Here is a 15,013-nt window from a genome sequence, read left to right as displayed (position 1 = left end):
ACTACACTACACTGACCACTATACTATACTCTCCACTATACTGACCACTACACTATACTGACCACTACACTACACTGTCCACTACACTACACTGTCCACTACACTGACCAATATACTGTCCACTACACTACACTACACTGACCACTATACTACACTGAGAACTACACTACACTGACCACTATACTATACTGCCCACTACACTAAGAACTACACTGACCACTATACTACACTGAGAACTACACTACACTGACCACTATACTATACTGTCCACTACACTAAGAACTACACTGACCACTATACTGACCACTACACTACACTGACCACTATACTGTCCACACCACTACACTGACCACTACACTATACTGTCCACTAACCACTATACTGTCCACTACACTATACTGTCCACTATACTGACCACTACACTGTCCACTACACTATACTGACCACTACACTACACTATACTGACCAAAATACCACACTGAGAACTACACTACAGTGACCATTACACTGTCCACTACACTACACTGACCAATATACTATACTCTCCACTATACTGACCACTACAATATACTGACCACTACACTACACTGTCCACTACACTAAACTATACTGACCACAATACTACACTGAGAACTACACTACAGTGACCATTACACTGTCCACTACACTACACTGACCATATATACTATACTCTCCACTATACTGACCACTACACTATACTGACCACTACACTACACTACACTGTCCACTACACTGACCAATATACTGTCCACTACACTACACTGTCCACTACACTACACTACTGTCCACTACACTACACTGCCCACTACACTACACTGACCAATATACTGTCCACTACACTATACTAACCACTATACTATACTGTCCACTACACTGACCACTATACTGTCCACTACACTATACTATACTGTCCACTACACTACACTGACCACTATACTGTCCACTACACTATTTTGATAGATAAAAAGTGCATTTTATATACATCTATATAGATCAGACCAAAATGAGGGACAAATGAGGAGGAATGAGGGATAGAAGGACATTGCTCCAAATCAGGGACAGTCCCTCAAAATCAGGGACAGTTGGGAGCTATGGGTTGATGCCTTCAGGTACGACCACAAAAAGGACGTACAGGTACGTGATTTTGCGGGAAGTGGTGTAGCACCCTCTACCCAGGTAGGTGCTGGAGTAGGGTTTTTTTTTTTTGGTAAGTGTGGTAAGTGTAGGTAAATTTAGTTTGTTTGTTTCGATCTGTGTGGGCTGGGAGTGGCTTAAAGTAGTAGCTATGACTCACAGACAGCATCACTCCACTGTCACCTCCCTCTTTTTTGTAGAGGATTCTAGAAGGAGAGGAGGGGAAGAGAGGTGGAGCTGACTGAGGTGTCTCAGGGAGCCCTGACCAATCCCCAACTAGGGTTGGCAGGGGGCAGGTCTCCTTGAAATACCTGGAGTCAGCCCAGCTGGGGAGGAGTTGTTGGGTGGAAGAACTGAGGATGGAGTTCTAGGCTGTTGGGGGCCTTTGAGGAAGCTCCCCAGTCGTGGGGTGGGGGGGGTGACCTTGGGCCTCGGACTCGGGTTCAGGACGAATCCCTTCAAGAACTCATGGAGGATCTGAACAGGAGGCACAGACATACCTCCCAACTTTTTGAGATGGGAATGAGGGACACCTATGAGCAAAAGTATGCAGGCATAGGACACGCCCCCTGGCCACGCCCCCTTAAAGGAGAATTGTACGAAAAAACAAAGATTGGTTAAACCCACAAGTGCTTTTTCAGCAAAAGTATGCAGGCACAGGGCACGCCCCATGGCCACGCCCCCTTAAAGGAGAATTGTACGAAAAAACAAGATCGGTTGAACCCACAAGTGCTTTTTCTACCACTTCTATTCCTTTATATTGGCTTTTGGAATTTACAAATGCAGCAATTTAGAAATCAGATGAAAGGTTTAGCGCTGTAAAATAATTTTTGATAGATAAAAAGTGCATTTTATATACATCTATATGGATCAGACCAAAATGAGGGACAAATGAGGAGGAAAGAGGGACAGAGGGACATTGCTCCAAATCAGGGACAGTCCCTCGAAATCAGGGACTGTTGGGAGATATGGGCACAGAGAGGAGTCAGAGAGGACAGCAGGAGCCAGTTAGGGTTACCACTTTTTTCTTTAAGCCAAATCCAAACACTTTAGCGACGTATGATAAAAAATTTTGGTTTTGGTATACTCTATAGGATTGTAACAGACCTGGGACACCTTTGGGCATTCCAAAGAGAATAGTAATGCTGGGCACATAGTGCCCCCTCACCCTCCTGTCAAGCCCCGTTTCGAGCCACATTCCTGTCTTAATAATGTGTCCGGGTTTCAGTTGGACTGAAACCCGGACACATGATTCAAAACCCGGACTGTCTGGGTGAATCCCAGACAGGTGGCAACCCTAGAGCTAGTACTGCCAGGCAAGTCTTCAGGAGGGAACCACCGTGTGCCAAGAGGGCTGGTGGTGAGTGACATGTGCTATCGGGAGGACTGGAGAGGCATGCCAGAGAGGACTGAGAGGAAACATTCAGAGCCGGGCGTGGAGCCAGTAGGGAGGATTGCAATGTCAGGGGCAGGAGGGCTGGCAAGGCCTGAAGAGGACTGGCTGGGAGCAGTAGTCCACCAGAAGGACAGCAGGCAATTATAAGACTGTCCACATTTTCTGCTACACTATAGGGGGCCGGCGGTCCCTGCCTGCAAAGGGCAAGTTACTTAGGCCTGGCTGAGCCAGTGTCAGGCCTGGCTACCATGTGCTAGCTGTCCCTGCAACCACTAAATAGGAAGCGAGATCCAGGAGGAACTAGGTAGGAAGTGAAGAGTTGTGCTGGAGGAGTCTGGAGAAGTGTACAAAGAGTGTACATAGTTGCCCCTAGCAACTTTGCATTTATTCCACTGGGCATCCCGTAATTCCCATACCCCTTCCAAGTTGAATTTTCCCAATAAAACAACGCCAACAAACTGTTCATTGTCTTGGAGTGCCTGGGAAGTGAATGTCGGGCAGGGTGACCGGTGGGCCACATCACTTAGCAGCCCCTACTGGGGTACCGCTGCAGTGGTTAATGCAAAAAAAAAAACGCCTCCCGTTGACTTCAATGCAAAAAGGTGTCCCATTGACTTCAATGCAAAAAACGCATCCCATTGACTTCAAGAGAGAGGAGGGCACTCTGATTGGCTGCTGCTGCAGCCTAGAAGAAAGCACTCTGATTGGCCGCTGCTATGCCCGGAAGATAGTCCCTCCCACAGCCCAAACAGAGGGAGGGGGGGGAGAACGGGCAGGACATGAGTGGCTGGAAATCAGAGAACCGGGGCGGAGCAGCTGCAGGAGATGAACTCAGGGCTGTTGTTCTACTTTGTCCATTCCTCTCTCTCCCCCCAAGCTGGAGATTGCTGTCCCTCTATTTGGGCTGTGGGTGGGACTATCTTCGGGCCATAGCAGCAGCCAATCAGAGTGCTACCTTCTAGGCTGGGGCAGCAGCCAATCAGCATGCTCTCCTCTCACTCCCTGCCTTGTCCATCGCTGGCAGGGAGAGCAACATTCTGAGAAAAGGTGGAAAGCTCTGCTGTGCGGCTAAAGTTCCCATAGCTGGGGCCAATCAGAGCCCTCCTTCCCCATTTCTAGGGGTGGGGCTTCCTCCTAAACTGCAACAGCAGCCAATCAATTACCTCTCCTGCTCTCCAGAAAGTTAGAAAGCTCTGCTGTGCTGCTCAAAGGGCCAACAGCCAGACGTACTGTACTGTATAGAAAACTACTCTGTCTCTGATAGTAAAGAACAATAATAATAATAATCTTTTTTTTTACTCGTTTTATTATTTTTGAAATAATTTTTTTCCTAATTCTTTTTTTTTTTAATTGTCATTTTTTCCTAATTCTATCATTTTCCTTATTCTATTTTTTTTTTCTGTTATTTTTACCTAATTCCGTTATTTTTTGATCATTTTTTCCCCTAATTTTATCTTTTATTATAATTTTCCTAATTCTTTTATTCTTTTTTCCCTAATTTATAGTATTATTTTATTATTTTGTTTTACTAATTATATATATATAAAATGAAAAGTTCTGGGTGAAGTGCAACACGGTAAATCTATAGAAGTCTTGAGCAATCAGGCCATCCCACTGGCTACATATAGAAGAGTGAAGTCCAAGAGAGCGATTGCTGAACTTAAAATATATTAAAAAAAAATAAATCATATAACAAAATAGCGCTATTTTGTTATATGATTACATTTTTTTCTAACAAATTTTAAGTGCAGCAATCCCTCTCTTGGACTTCACTCTTCTATATGTAGCCGGTGGGATGGCCTGATTGCTCAAGACTTCTATAGATTTACCGTGTTGCACTTCACCCAGAACTTTTCATTCTATACATATATATAATTAGTAAAACAAAATAATAAAATAATATTATAAATTAAGGGAAAAAAAATAAAAGAATTAGGAAAAAAAATTATAATAAAAGATAAAATTAGGGGGAAAAATGATCAAAAAATAACGGAATTAGGAAAATATAAGAGAAAAAAAATTAGAATAAGTAAAATGATAGAGTTAGGAAAAAATGACAATAATAAAAATAGAATTGGGAAAAAAAATTATTTCAAAAATAAAAAAACGAGTAAAAAAAAAAAAAATAATAATGGAATTGGGAAAATAACAATAATAATAATAATAATAATAAAATATATATAAATAATAGAATTAGGAAAAAATAATAATGAAGAAAAATAAGATTTAAAAAAATGACAAAAAAATAATAACATTAGTAAAAAAAAAAAAAATAGAATTAGGAAACAATAATTTAAAAAAAAAGATTTAAAAAAATAAATTTAAAAAGATGATAAAAAAAATAACACAAAAATAAAAAAATTAGGAAAAAAGGTGTATCTAAAGTCAACATGTTTTAGTTTATATAGAGAAGGGGGGGGGTCAGATCTCCTGTCAGGTTTTTATCACCCAAAGTTTGGTCTGACACAGGGCACAGGGGCTCAGGAGCCACTCGGCGGCTGTATTGTGGATGGTAATAGAGGTAAATTGTATGTATTGTCTGTCATAGACAAGTATGGGCAGGATGATGGCTGGAGGGCGAATGATTCAGAGCTCATAAATATTCAGAGAAGAACGAGGAAGATTTATTGGAAAACTGAGCTCAGGGATAAATAAAAAGCCGACTATGAGAAATAAACCCTACAACCTTCCCCAACCCCCACCCCCACCTTCCGCCCCCGGAATGCACACTCTGAGCTGCTCACAATTTGCATTGGATGCTACAGCAATTCAGATAGAACCCCTCCTCATTTCCTGGCTGGAGGACGTCCAGCATCATCTAGTTCTTTCCTCCCCAGCCTGGCTGTCCCTGGCCCCGCCCCTTTATTCATTGGATTTCAGTTCTTTCAATCATGGAGGATATCCACCACATGTGGGCGCTCTGTATACAAATACAGCCTGACTAGGAACGCCCATTCCCCCAGACTGACACCCACCCATCAAGACATTTTGATATTTGCATAACTCCTCCCAAGAGTTCACTACCCCCCCCCCCCCCCCCCCCCAGTGATCAGACTGTACATTGTAACTTTGTAGAAGGAGGAGGAGGCATTTCCTCAGTCTCCCCTCCCCCAGTGATCAGACTGTACATTGTAACTTTGTAGAAGGAGGAGGAAGCATTTCCTCAGTCTCCCCTCCCCCAGTGATCAGACTGTACATTGTAACTTTGTAGAAGGAGGAGGAAGCATTTCCTCAGTCTCCCCTCCCCCAGTGATCAGACTGTACATTGTAACTTTGTAGAAGGAGGAGGAAGCATTTCCTCAGTCTCCCCTCCCCCAGTGATCAGACTGTACATTGTAACTTTGTAGAAGGAGGAGGAAGCATTTCCTCAGTCTCCCCTCCCCCAGTGATCAGACTGTACATTGTAACTTTGTAGGAAGAGGAGGAGGCATTTCCTCAGTCTCCCCTCCCCCAGTGATCAGACTGTACATTGTAACTTTGTAGAAGGAGGAGGAGGCATTTCCTCAGTCTCTGGGCCGGCATCTCAGTACAGGAAGTAGAAGGTGACCCTGGATGATGCCTGAACAGAGATGGTGACGTCCTCCTGGAGATAAAAGCAGATGAAGGTCTTGTCAGGGGGAGTCTTGTGCTCTCTGGGGAAGATAATAAATACCTGGAAGGGTTACACTGACTATCAGATGACACTTTATCATTAGTTGGGATATCAGACACTCAGGAAATGTTCTCGGCGGTCCGGCGGGTTGTCATGAAGCGCCATCCCCGCTCCGCATTGTAGGAAAGAAAGGATGTAAATGGCACTTATGGCGGCCCTCGTGGACACACAATGACAATCTATATATAGTGACATAAGGTGTGTAATGATTATCGCCCGGCGATAAGATTGTGAGCGCCGATCCCCTCCAGAGGAGGAAATGACGGGGAATCCTCCAGTCCCTGCCCAGGGCGATCGATATCCGATCAATGTTATCAGTGCCGAGTGTTTGTGTTCTATATATAGAAATATTCGGGGAACAAAAGACGCCTCCGGGATTTATGTCAAAGTAAATATTTCTATAGAGACATAAATCTGTATGTGACGGGTCACCCGCCCGCCATGCCGCCCCATTATCTCCCCGACCAGGCACCCCTCCCCCACCACCATCATTATTTGTCACCCGCCGTGTCACCGGCATCAGCTCCACCCACAATTATCACCTTTTCATGGTTTACAGGGAAAAATATATACAACGCACATCCAGAGTCCGAACCCCGACTGGAGCACCGTGTATCACATCAGAGTCCCCCCTTACATCAGAGTCCCCCCTTACATCAGAGACACCATCAGAGTCCCCCCTTACATCCGGGACCCAATTAGAGTCTCCCCTTACATCAGAGTCCCCATCAGAGTCTACCCTTATATCAGAGTTCCCCCTTTCATCAGAGTCCCCCCTTACAACAGAGAGTCCATCAGAGTCCCCCTTAAATTAGAGTCCCCATGAGAGTCCCCCCTTACATCAGGGTCCCATCACAGTCCCCCCCCTATACGTGTCCCCATCCGATGTTCTCATTACATCAGAGACTCTTAAATTAGGGCTCCTATCAGAGTCACTCCCTTACATCAGAGTCCCCATCACAGTACTCTTACATCAGGTTCCCCTTTAAAGCCCCTCTTACATCAGGGTCCTCATCAGTGTCCCCCTGAATCAGGGTCCCCATTACAGTTGTTCCAGCCCGCACATACATCTCCCCATCAAAGTCTTCCTTTACATCAGAGTCCCTATTAGGGTCCCTCCTTACATCAGAATTCCCCCTTGCATCAGAGTCCCCCCTTACAGCAGTATCCCCATTAGAGTCCCTCTTTACATCAGAGCTCCTACTTACATCAGAGTCTCCATCAGAGTCCCCCTTTACATCAGATTCCCTATCAGTGCCCCTCCTTATGTCAGAATCTCCATCTGAGTCTTCCATCACATCAGAGTCCCCATTAGAGTTGCCCTTTACATCAGATTCCCAATCAGTGCCCCCTTACATCAGAGTCCTTCATTACATAAAGGGCCCCTATTAGAGTGCCCCCTTACACCACAGTCCCCCTTACATCAGAATCCCCTTAAATCAGGGTCCCTGTTGGAGTCTCCCCTTACATTAGGGTCCCCCCCCCTTACATCAGACACCCCACCCCTCTTACATCAGTTACCATCATTGTCCTCCCTTTACATCAGAGTCCCCATTAGAGTCGCTCCTTATATCAGAGTCCACCCTTTCATCAGATCAAAGCAGAGACAATAGGCATCCTCTGCTGACCTGTCCTCAGCCTGTGTGCAATGAGGATTGGCTGCTGATCCTCGCTGTGGGTTGGTTAAAATCTTGCAGCGGAAAGGATCTGGCCCACGGGCCGAAGCGTTCAGGCCTCTGGTCTGGAGGAGTGGGCGTTCCTAGGCAGGCTGTGTATGCATAGGTAACGCCCACATGTAACGCTGCGCCTCCATGATTGAAAAAAAATGAAAATCAATCAAGGAAAGGGGCGGGGCCAGGGACTGCCAGGCTGGGGAGGAAAGCGCTAGATGCTGGATGTCCTCCACCCAGGAAATGAGGCGGAGCTCTATCTGACTTGCCGCAGCTTCTAATACACATTGTGAGAAGCTCACAGTGTGCAGTGAAATCGGAGGAAGCCGTTCGAGTCCAGGAGGAGCAAGACTGAGCCCCCGTTCACGCTGAATCTGACTTTGAAATTGAGCGACTTCAACTTGAAGTTGCACGATTTCAAAGCCGCAATTCTGTATGACTTTAGGTGCGACTTGGCTGATATCTGTGCGATTTTCATGCACACATCTCTATGCAAGTCACACCTGAAGTCGGCAAAAATAGCGCAGGAACCTTCTTTTCAAATCGGTGCGGCACAGCAAAGTCAGAGTCGCACCGATTTGAACACTTCCATTGCCGACAATAGGGTGCGACTTGTCATGTGATTTGGACCCGGTGTGAATGGGAGCTGAAGGGAAGCTTTAAAAAGATGCATTCAATGATTTATTAAAGGATACAAAGGGATATTATTTGTGTCTGTCCTGCCTGTACACCTGTGGAAGACTCAGGAGGACTTAAACCACAACGGCATGATTTTTGCTGGAGGGGAGGTTGGGCGGAGTTCTCCTTTAACCCCTCCACATCGCGTTGTAACGGTCTGAACTCATGAATGGAGAGATGGTGCCCGGGGACAGGACGGACTTGTTCTGCCGCTTCTCCTGAGTAAAGTCACTCAGACATCAGAGACGGGGGGGGGATTAAACTGTCTGGCTGGGAAGTCACAAGATTCCTCCCCGAGACGGGATTTTGGTGGAATGGGCGGACTGCGTTCTCCAACCATGGGCCCCGTCAGGGATCAGGAACTGTCTGCGGGGCCCCTACCGCCTATATTTTATAACTTCAGCTTCGTTGCTCATCAACACTCATGGTCCAAAGGTCCACCTAAAAAGATCTACAGCTATCATTTGAAGGGCCCATTGACACTATTGTGTGCATCACCACAAAACGTGGCCATGTGCTGGCCCTTGGGCTACGTTTACACATGTCCAGTGTAAATCTCCCCTCTGTTTTCACTGCGAATTTCCAAAGCAGCTGTTCAGCAGTTCAGTTGGGATTTAGATGCGGTTCAAATGCTAATTGTTTGAGCCGACGGCCACCGGCGTACTTTAACAATAGCTGGTTGTTAAGGAGTGGGCCGGGAAGGTCTTGTCTCCTCTAGGTCTGGTCTCCTTGTAGGTCTTGTCCCCTCTAGGTCCTGTCTTCTCTAGGTCTTGTTCCCTTACAGGCATTGGCGGCTGGTGCTCCATTTTGGGGGGGAGGGGTGGCCTGGAGGTCTTATCCCCTTGCAGGTCTTGTCCCCTATAGGTCTTGTCCCTTGTAAGTCTTGTCCCCTCTAGGTCTTGTCCCCTTGTAGGTCTTGTCCCCTCTAGGTCTTGTCCCTTGTAGTTCTTGTCCCCTCTATGTCTCGTCCCCTTGTCGGTCTTGTCCCGTCTTATCCCCTTGTAGGTCTAGTCACCTCTAGGTCTTGTCCCCTATAGGTCTTGTCCCTTGTAAGTCTGGTCCCCTCTAGGTCTTGTCCCCTTGTAGGTCTTGCCCCCTCTAGGTCTTGTCTTCTGTTAGTTCTGTAGGTGTTGTCCCCTTTCTAGGTCTTGTCCCCTTGTAGGTCTTGTCCCCTCTAGCTCTTGTCTCCTATAGGTCTTGTCCTCTTTAGGTCTTGTCCCCTGAAGTTCTTATCCCCTTGTAGGTCTCATCCCCTGTAGGTCTTGTCCCCTGTAGGTCTTGTCCCCTTGTGGGTCTTGTCCTCTCTAGGTCTTGTCCCCTTGTAGCTTCTTGTCTCCTCTAGGGCTCGTCCCCTTGTAGGTCTCATCCCCTTGTATTTTTTGTCCCCTCTAGGTCTTGTCCCCTCTAGGTCTTTTACCTTTTAGGTCTTGTCCCCTCTAGATCTGGTCCCCTCTAGGTCTTGTCCCCTCTAGGTCTTATCCCTTTGTAGGTCTTGTACCTTGTAGGTCTTGTCCCCTCTAGGTCTTGTCCCTTGTAGATCTTGTCCCCTCTAAGTCTTGTTCCCTATAGGTCTTGTCTCCTCTAGGTCTTGTCCCCTATAGGTCTTGTCCCCTGTAGGTCTTGTCTCCTTGTAGCTCTTGTCCCCTGGCAGATGCACCAACAGATAAAACATTGACAGAAGTTGCGAAGCTTGTTCGCTTTTATCATTTCACTTCCTTCCATTTTAATGATCTTAAAACTAAAATTGAATCTGTTTATATTTTGTCTTCCATGGTTCCTCTTCCCAACTTATCAGCATGATAATAACATTTTTAAATAAAACATTTCTGTTTTCATTAAAAAGAAAGAGAGAACGAAAGAAACTATTGTCCCCTTGTAAGTCTCATCCCCTGTAGGTCTTGTCCTCTCTAGCTAGGTCTTGTTTTTTGTTAGTTCTGTAGGTTTTGTCCCCTTCAAGGTCTTGTCCCCTCTAGGTCTTGTCCCCTTGTAGGTCTTGTCCCCTCTAGGTCTTGTCCCTTGCAGTTCTTGTCCCCTCTATGTCTTGTCCCCTTGTAGGTCTTGTCCCCTGGAGGTCTAATCCCCTAGTAGGTCTTGTCACCTCTAGGTCTCGTCCCCTTGTAGGTCTTGTCCCCTGGAGGTCTTGTCCCCTGTAAGTCTTGTCCCCTGTAAGTCTTGTCCCTTGTAAGTCTTGTTCCCTCTAGGTCTTGTCCCCTTGTAGGTCTTGTCCCCTCTAGGTCTTGTCTTCTGTTAGTTCTGTAGGTGTTGTCCCCTTTCTAGGTCTTGTCCCCTTGCAGGTCTTGTCCCCTCTAATTCTTGTCCCCTATAGGTCTTGTCTACTGTTAGTTCTGTAGGTGTTGTCCCCTTTCTAGGTCTTGTCCCCTTGTAGGTCTTGTCCCCTCTAGCTCTTGTCTCCTATAGGTCTTGTCCTCTTTAGGTCTTGTCCCCTGAAGTTCTTATCCCCTTGTAGGTCTCATCCCCTATAGGTCTTGTCCACTTTAGGTCTTGTCCCCTTGTAGGTCTTGTCCGCTCTAGGTCTTGTCCCCTTGTAGTGTCTTGTCTCCTCTAGGTCTCATCCCCTTGTAGGTCTTGTCCCCTCTAGGTCTTGTCCCTTGTAGGTCTTGTCCCCTCTAGGTCTTATTCCCTTGTAGGTCTTGTCCCCTCTAAGTCTTTTCCCCTGTAAGTCTTGTCCCTTGTAGGTCTTGTCCTCTGTAAGTCTTGTCCCTTGTATGTCTTGTCCCCTCTAGATCGTGTCCCTTGTAGGTCTTGTCCCCTCTAAGTCTTGTCCCCTCTAGGTCTTGTCGCCTTGTATATTTGTCCCCTGGCATATGCACCAACAGATAAAACGTTGACAGCAGTTGCAAAGCTTGTTCGCTTTTATCATTCCACTTCCTTCCCTTTTAATGATCTTAAAACTAAAATTAAATCTGTTTACTGTATATTTTGTCTACCATGGTTCCTCTTCCCAACTTTTCAACACGATAACATTTTTAAATAAAACATTTTTGTTTTCATTACAAAGAAAGTATTGTCCCCTTGTAGGTCTCATCCCCTGTAGGTCTTGTTCTCTCTAGCTAGGCCTTGTCTTTTGTTAGTTCTGTAGGTCTTGTACCCTTCTGGGTCTTGTCCACTCTAGGTATTGTCCCCTTGTGGGTCTTGTCCCCTCTAGGTCTTGTCCCTTGTAGTTCTTGTCCCCTCTATGTCTCGTCCCTTTGTAGGTCTTGTCCCCTGGAGGTCTTATCCCCTTGTAGGTCTTGTCCCCTGTAAGTGTTGTCCCTTGTAAGTCTTGTCCCCTCTAGGTCTTGTTCCTTTGTAGGTCTTGTCCCCTCTAGGTCTTGTCTTCTGTTAGTTCTGTAGGTGATGTCCCCTTTCTAGGTCTTGTCCCCTTGCAGGTCTTGTCCCCTCTAGATCTTGCCTCCTATAGGTCTTGTACTCTATAGGTCTTGTCCCCTGAAGTTCTTATCCCCTTGTAGGTCTCATCCCCTGTAGGTCTTGTTCCCTTTAGGTCTTGTCCCCTTGTGGGTCTTGTCCTCTCTAGGTCTTGTCCCCTTGTAGCGTCTTGTCTCCTCTAGGTCTCATCCCCTTGTAGGTCTTGTCCCCTCTCGGTCTTTTCCCTTGTAGGTCTTGTCCCTTCTAGGTCTTGTCCCCTCTACGTCTTATCCCCTTGTAGGTCTTGTCCCCTCTAGGTCTTGTCCTCTCTAGGTCTTGTCCTCTCTAGGTCTTGTCCCCATAGGTCTAGTCCCCTCTAGGTCTTGTCCCCTCTTGGTCTTGTCCCCTCTAGGTCTTATCCCCTTGTAGATTTGTCCCCTGGCAGATGCATCAACAGATAAAATATTGACAACAGTTGTGAAGCTTGTTCGCTTTTATCATTTCACTTACTTCCCTTTCAATTATCTTAAAACTAAAATTAAATCTGTTTACTGAATATTTTGTTTTCCATGGTTACTCTTCCCAACGTATCAACATGATAATAACATTTTTAAATAAAACACTTCTGAGAAAGAAAGAAAGAAAGAAAGAAAGAAAGAAAGAAAGAAAGAAAGAAAGAAAGAAAGAAAGAAAGAAAGAAAGAAAGAAAGAAAGAAAGAAAGAAAGAGTCTTGTCCCCTTTGTAGGTTTTGTCCTCTTTATCTAGGCCTTGTCTTTTGTTAGTTCTGTAGGTCTTGTTCCCTTCAAGGTCATGTCCCCTCTAGGTCTAAGCTATTATGAGTATTTTTTTTTTCTGCCCCTAGAAGCTCATAGTGCTATCCTATGACACTACTTTATGCTAGAAGCGTTTTTTTCAAGCTTCAGTGTTTACAAGCAGAAAAAAATTGTTTTTGCAGAGTGTGTGGGAGCATTTTCAAGCATTTTTTTACATTGGCGCTTTTAGGGCTCATGCACACTGCTAAATAAAAATAAGCTGCTTTTACAGGTGTTTGAGCTTTTATTTCCCTGCCTCTAATCTATTAAAATGATACTACAAGCTGGCACAAAAAAAACACTATTATCAGCATTTTTCATCCAGCATTTTCTCGAGCATTTTGGGTTTATAAAAAAACGCTATCGTGTATGGAGCCTTCCTACCAAATCTTCCAGTTCCTGTGCAAGTCCAGGTGTTTACCGGCTTCCTTTACGTCACAGCAGAGGCGTTGCTAGGGGGTGGCTTTTGGGGCTCTAGCCCCGAATCTGGGGCCCATAGCCCCAAGTCTCTGCAGGGGTCACCAAGGGGAGGGGAGGTTCTCTGGGGACCCTGATATAAGTGGGGGCTCTCTGGGGACCCTGATTTTAAGGGGGAGGCTCTCTGGGGACTCTGATATAAGGAGGATGCTCTCTGGGGACCCTGATGTAAGGGGGGGCTCTCTGGGGACCCTGATGTAAGGGGGGGCTCTCTGGGGACCCTGATGTAAGTGGGGGGCTCTCTGGGGATATACATACACACACACACACACACGTATATTACTGTATATACATGTGTATGCCTGCCCAAGCATATGACTTTCTTTACTACACTGCTATGGGCTCTAGCCCCAGATCTTTTGTAGACCTAGCAACGCCCCTGCATCACAGTGTGACAAATCTTTCCATTCTAAATCCAGTATTTAGTTTTGTTGCTAGTGAAGGTGAACCTCTAGTAAATATAGGAAGACATCGATCCTGGTGACATCACACACTCTGCACGCCTTGACTTGTCGCGGTTAATCTCGGTGGTCTATGATTCAAAGTGTTTACTCAGAAAGAAGGAAGTATCTAATGACGTACATTATCCCCATTCAGTCGGCGCTGCTAAGGTGGGGTCACCTGTGATAGAAACCTCCTGAGATGTAGATGTAGAGGAAGTCCAGGTACACGTGAATCACTCCATTCTACACCCATTACTCAGGATCTGGAGAGAAGGTGACACAGGTCAATATTTATAGAGCGCGGTAGTCACAGTTGAAGAAAGGCACGCAATGCGGAGAAGGCGTGGCGGCTCATACCTTGCTATTAATATCTCACTTGGCTCGGGGGCACCACTTTAAATAACGAGGTGAATACAGGAGTTCAGGCACTTCATTCAGTGGAATATAAAACTGGAACTCTATTTTATAGGTTGTCAGAGCTCCAACGATGAACTTATAGAAGACAGAGAGACGGCCCATGTGTGCCTAGAGGGTGGGGGTTGTGGTAGGGGGGGTTGGGGTGACAATCAACGCTTCACTTTGTAGAACAAAATGTGTTTTGCTCCGGGTATTTCTGGTGATGCAACAGTCAGGAAAGTATTAATAGCAGTGCGTCCACCGAAGGCAATCACGAGATGCGGCATGTACTGTGTGATAAAGATGTACCCTGTGGCCAAATTAAAGATAAATATATATACAGGGCCATCAATAACAGGGTAGCACCGGCCCTCCTGTACAGGGCCCAGGCCCCGGTAGTTCAACACAGGAGCCCAGACAGCTTTGTGGTGCAGGTAGTTCCAAGCCCCCTCCACCCCCCACCCTTCCCTACAGTGCAGCCAGCTTCTCCTCCTCTCCTTTCTGCTAGCTCCAGTAACTGTGCCATGTCATGTTTACCAGCCCTTTTCTTTCCTGAATGAACACAGTGAGTGATCAGTTCCAATCGCTCCTGTGTTCATTCATAACTAAAAGTGGGTTTATTATGCTTCAGTTTCTGAATAAACAGGACGTCTCTGTGCAGAATGCCTCCTGTTTATTCATTCTCCAGTGCAGCTGAGGCTGCAGGGAAAGGGAATCTGTGTCCTCAGTCTCTTACTCTGTCTCAAAAGTGATGCTATAAATAAATAAATAAATAAATATATATATATATATATATATATATATATATATATATATATATATATATATATATACAGTATCTCACAAAAGTGAGTACACTCCTCACATTTTTGTAAATATTTGATTCTATCTTTTCATGTGACAACACTGAGTTGTTCACCAGAGCTTCACAGGTTGTCACTGGAGTCCTCTTCTACTCCTCCATGACG

The sequence above is a fragment of the Aquarana catesbeiana genome, linkage group LG12 (genome assembly GCF_042186555.1).
Source record: "Aquarana catesbeiana isolate 2022-GZ linkage group LG12, ASM4218655v1, whole genome shotgun sequence".
Classification (NCBI taxonomy): domain Eukaryota; kingdom Metazoa; phylum Chordata; class Amphibia; order Anura; family Ranidae; genus Aquarana; species Aquarana catesbeiana.
This window is presented reverse-complemented; position numbering follows the sequence as displayed.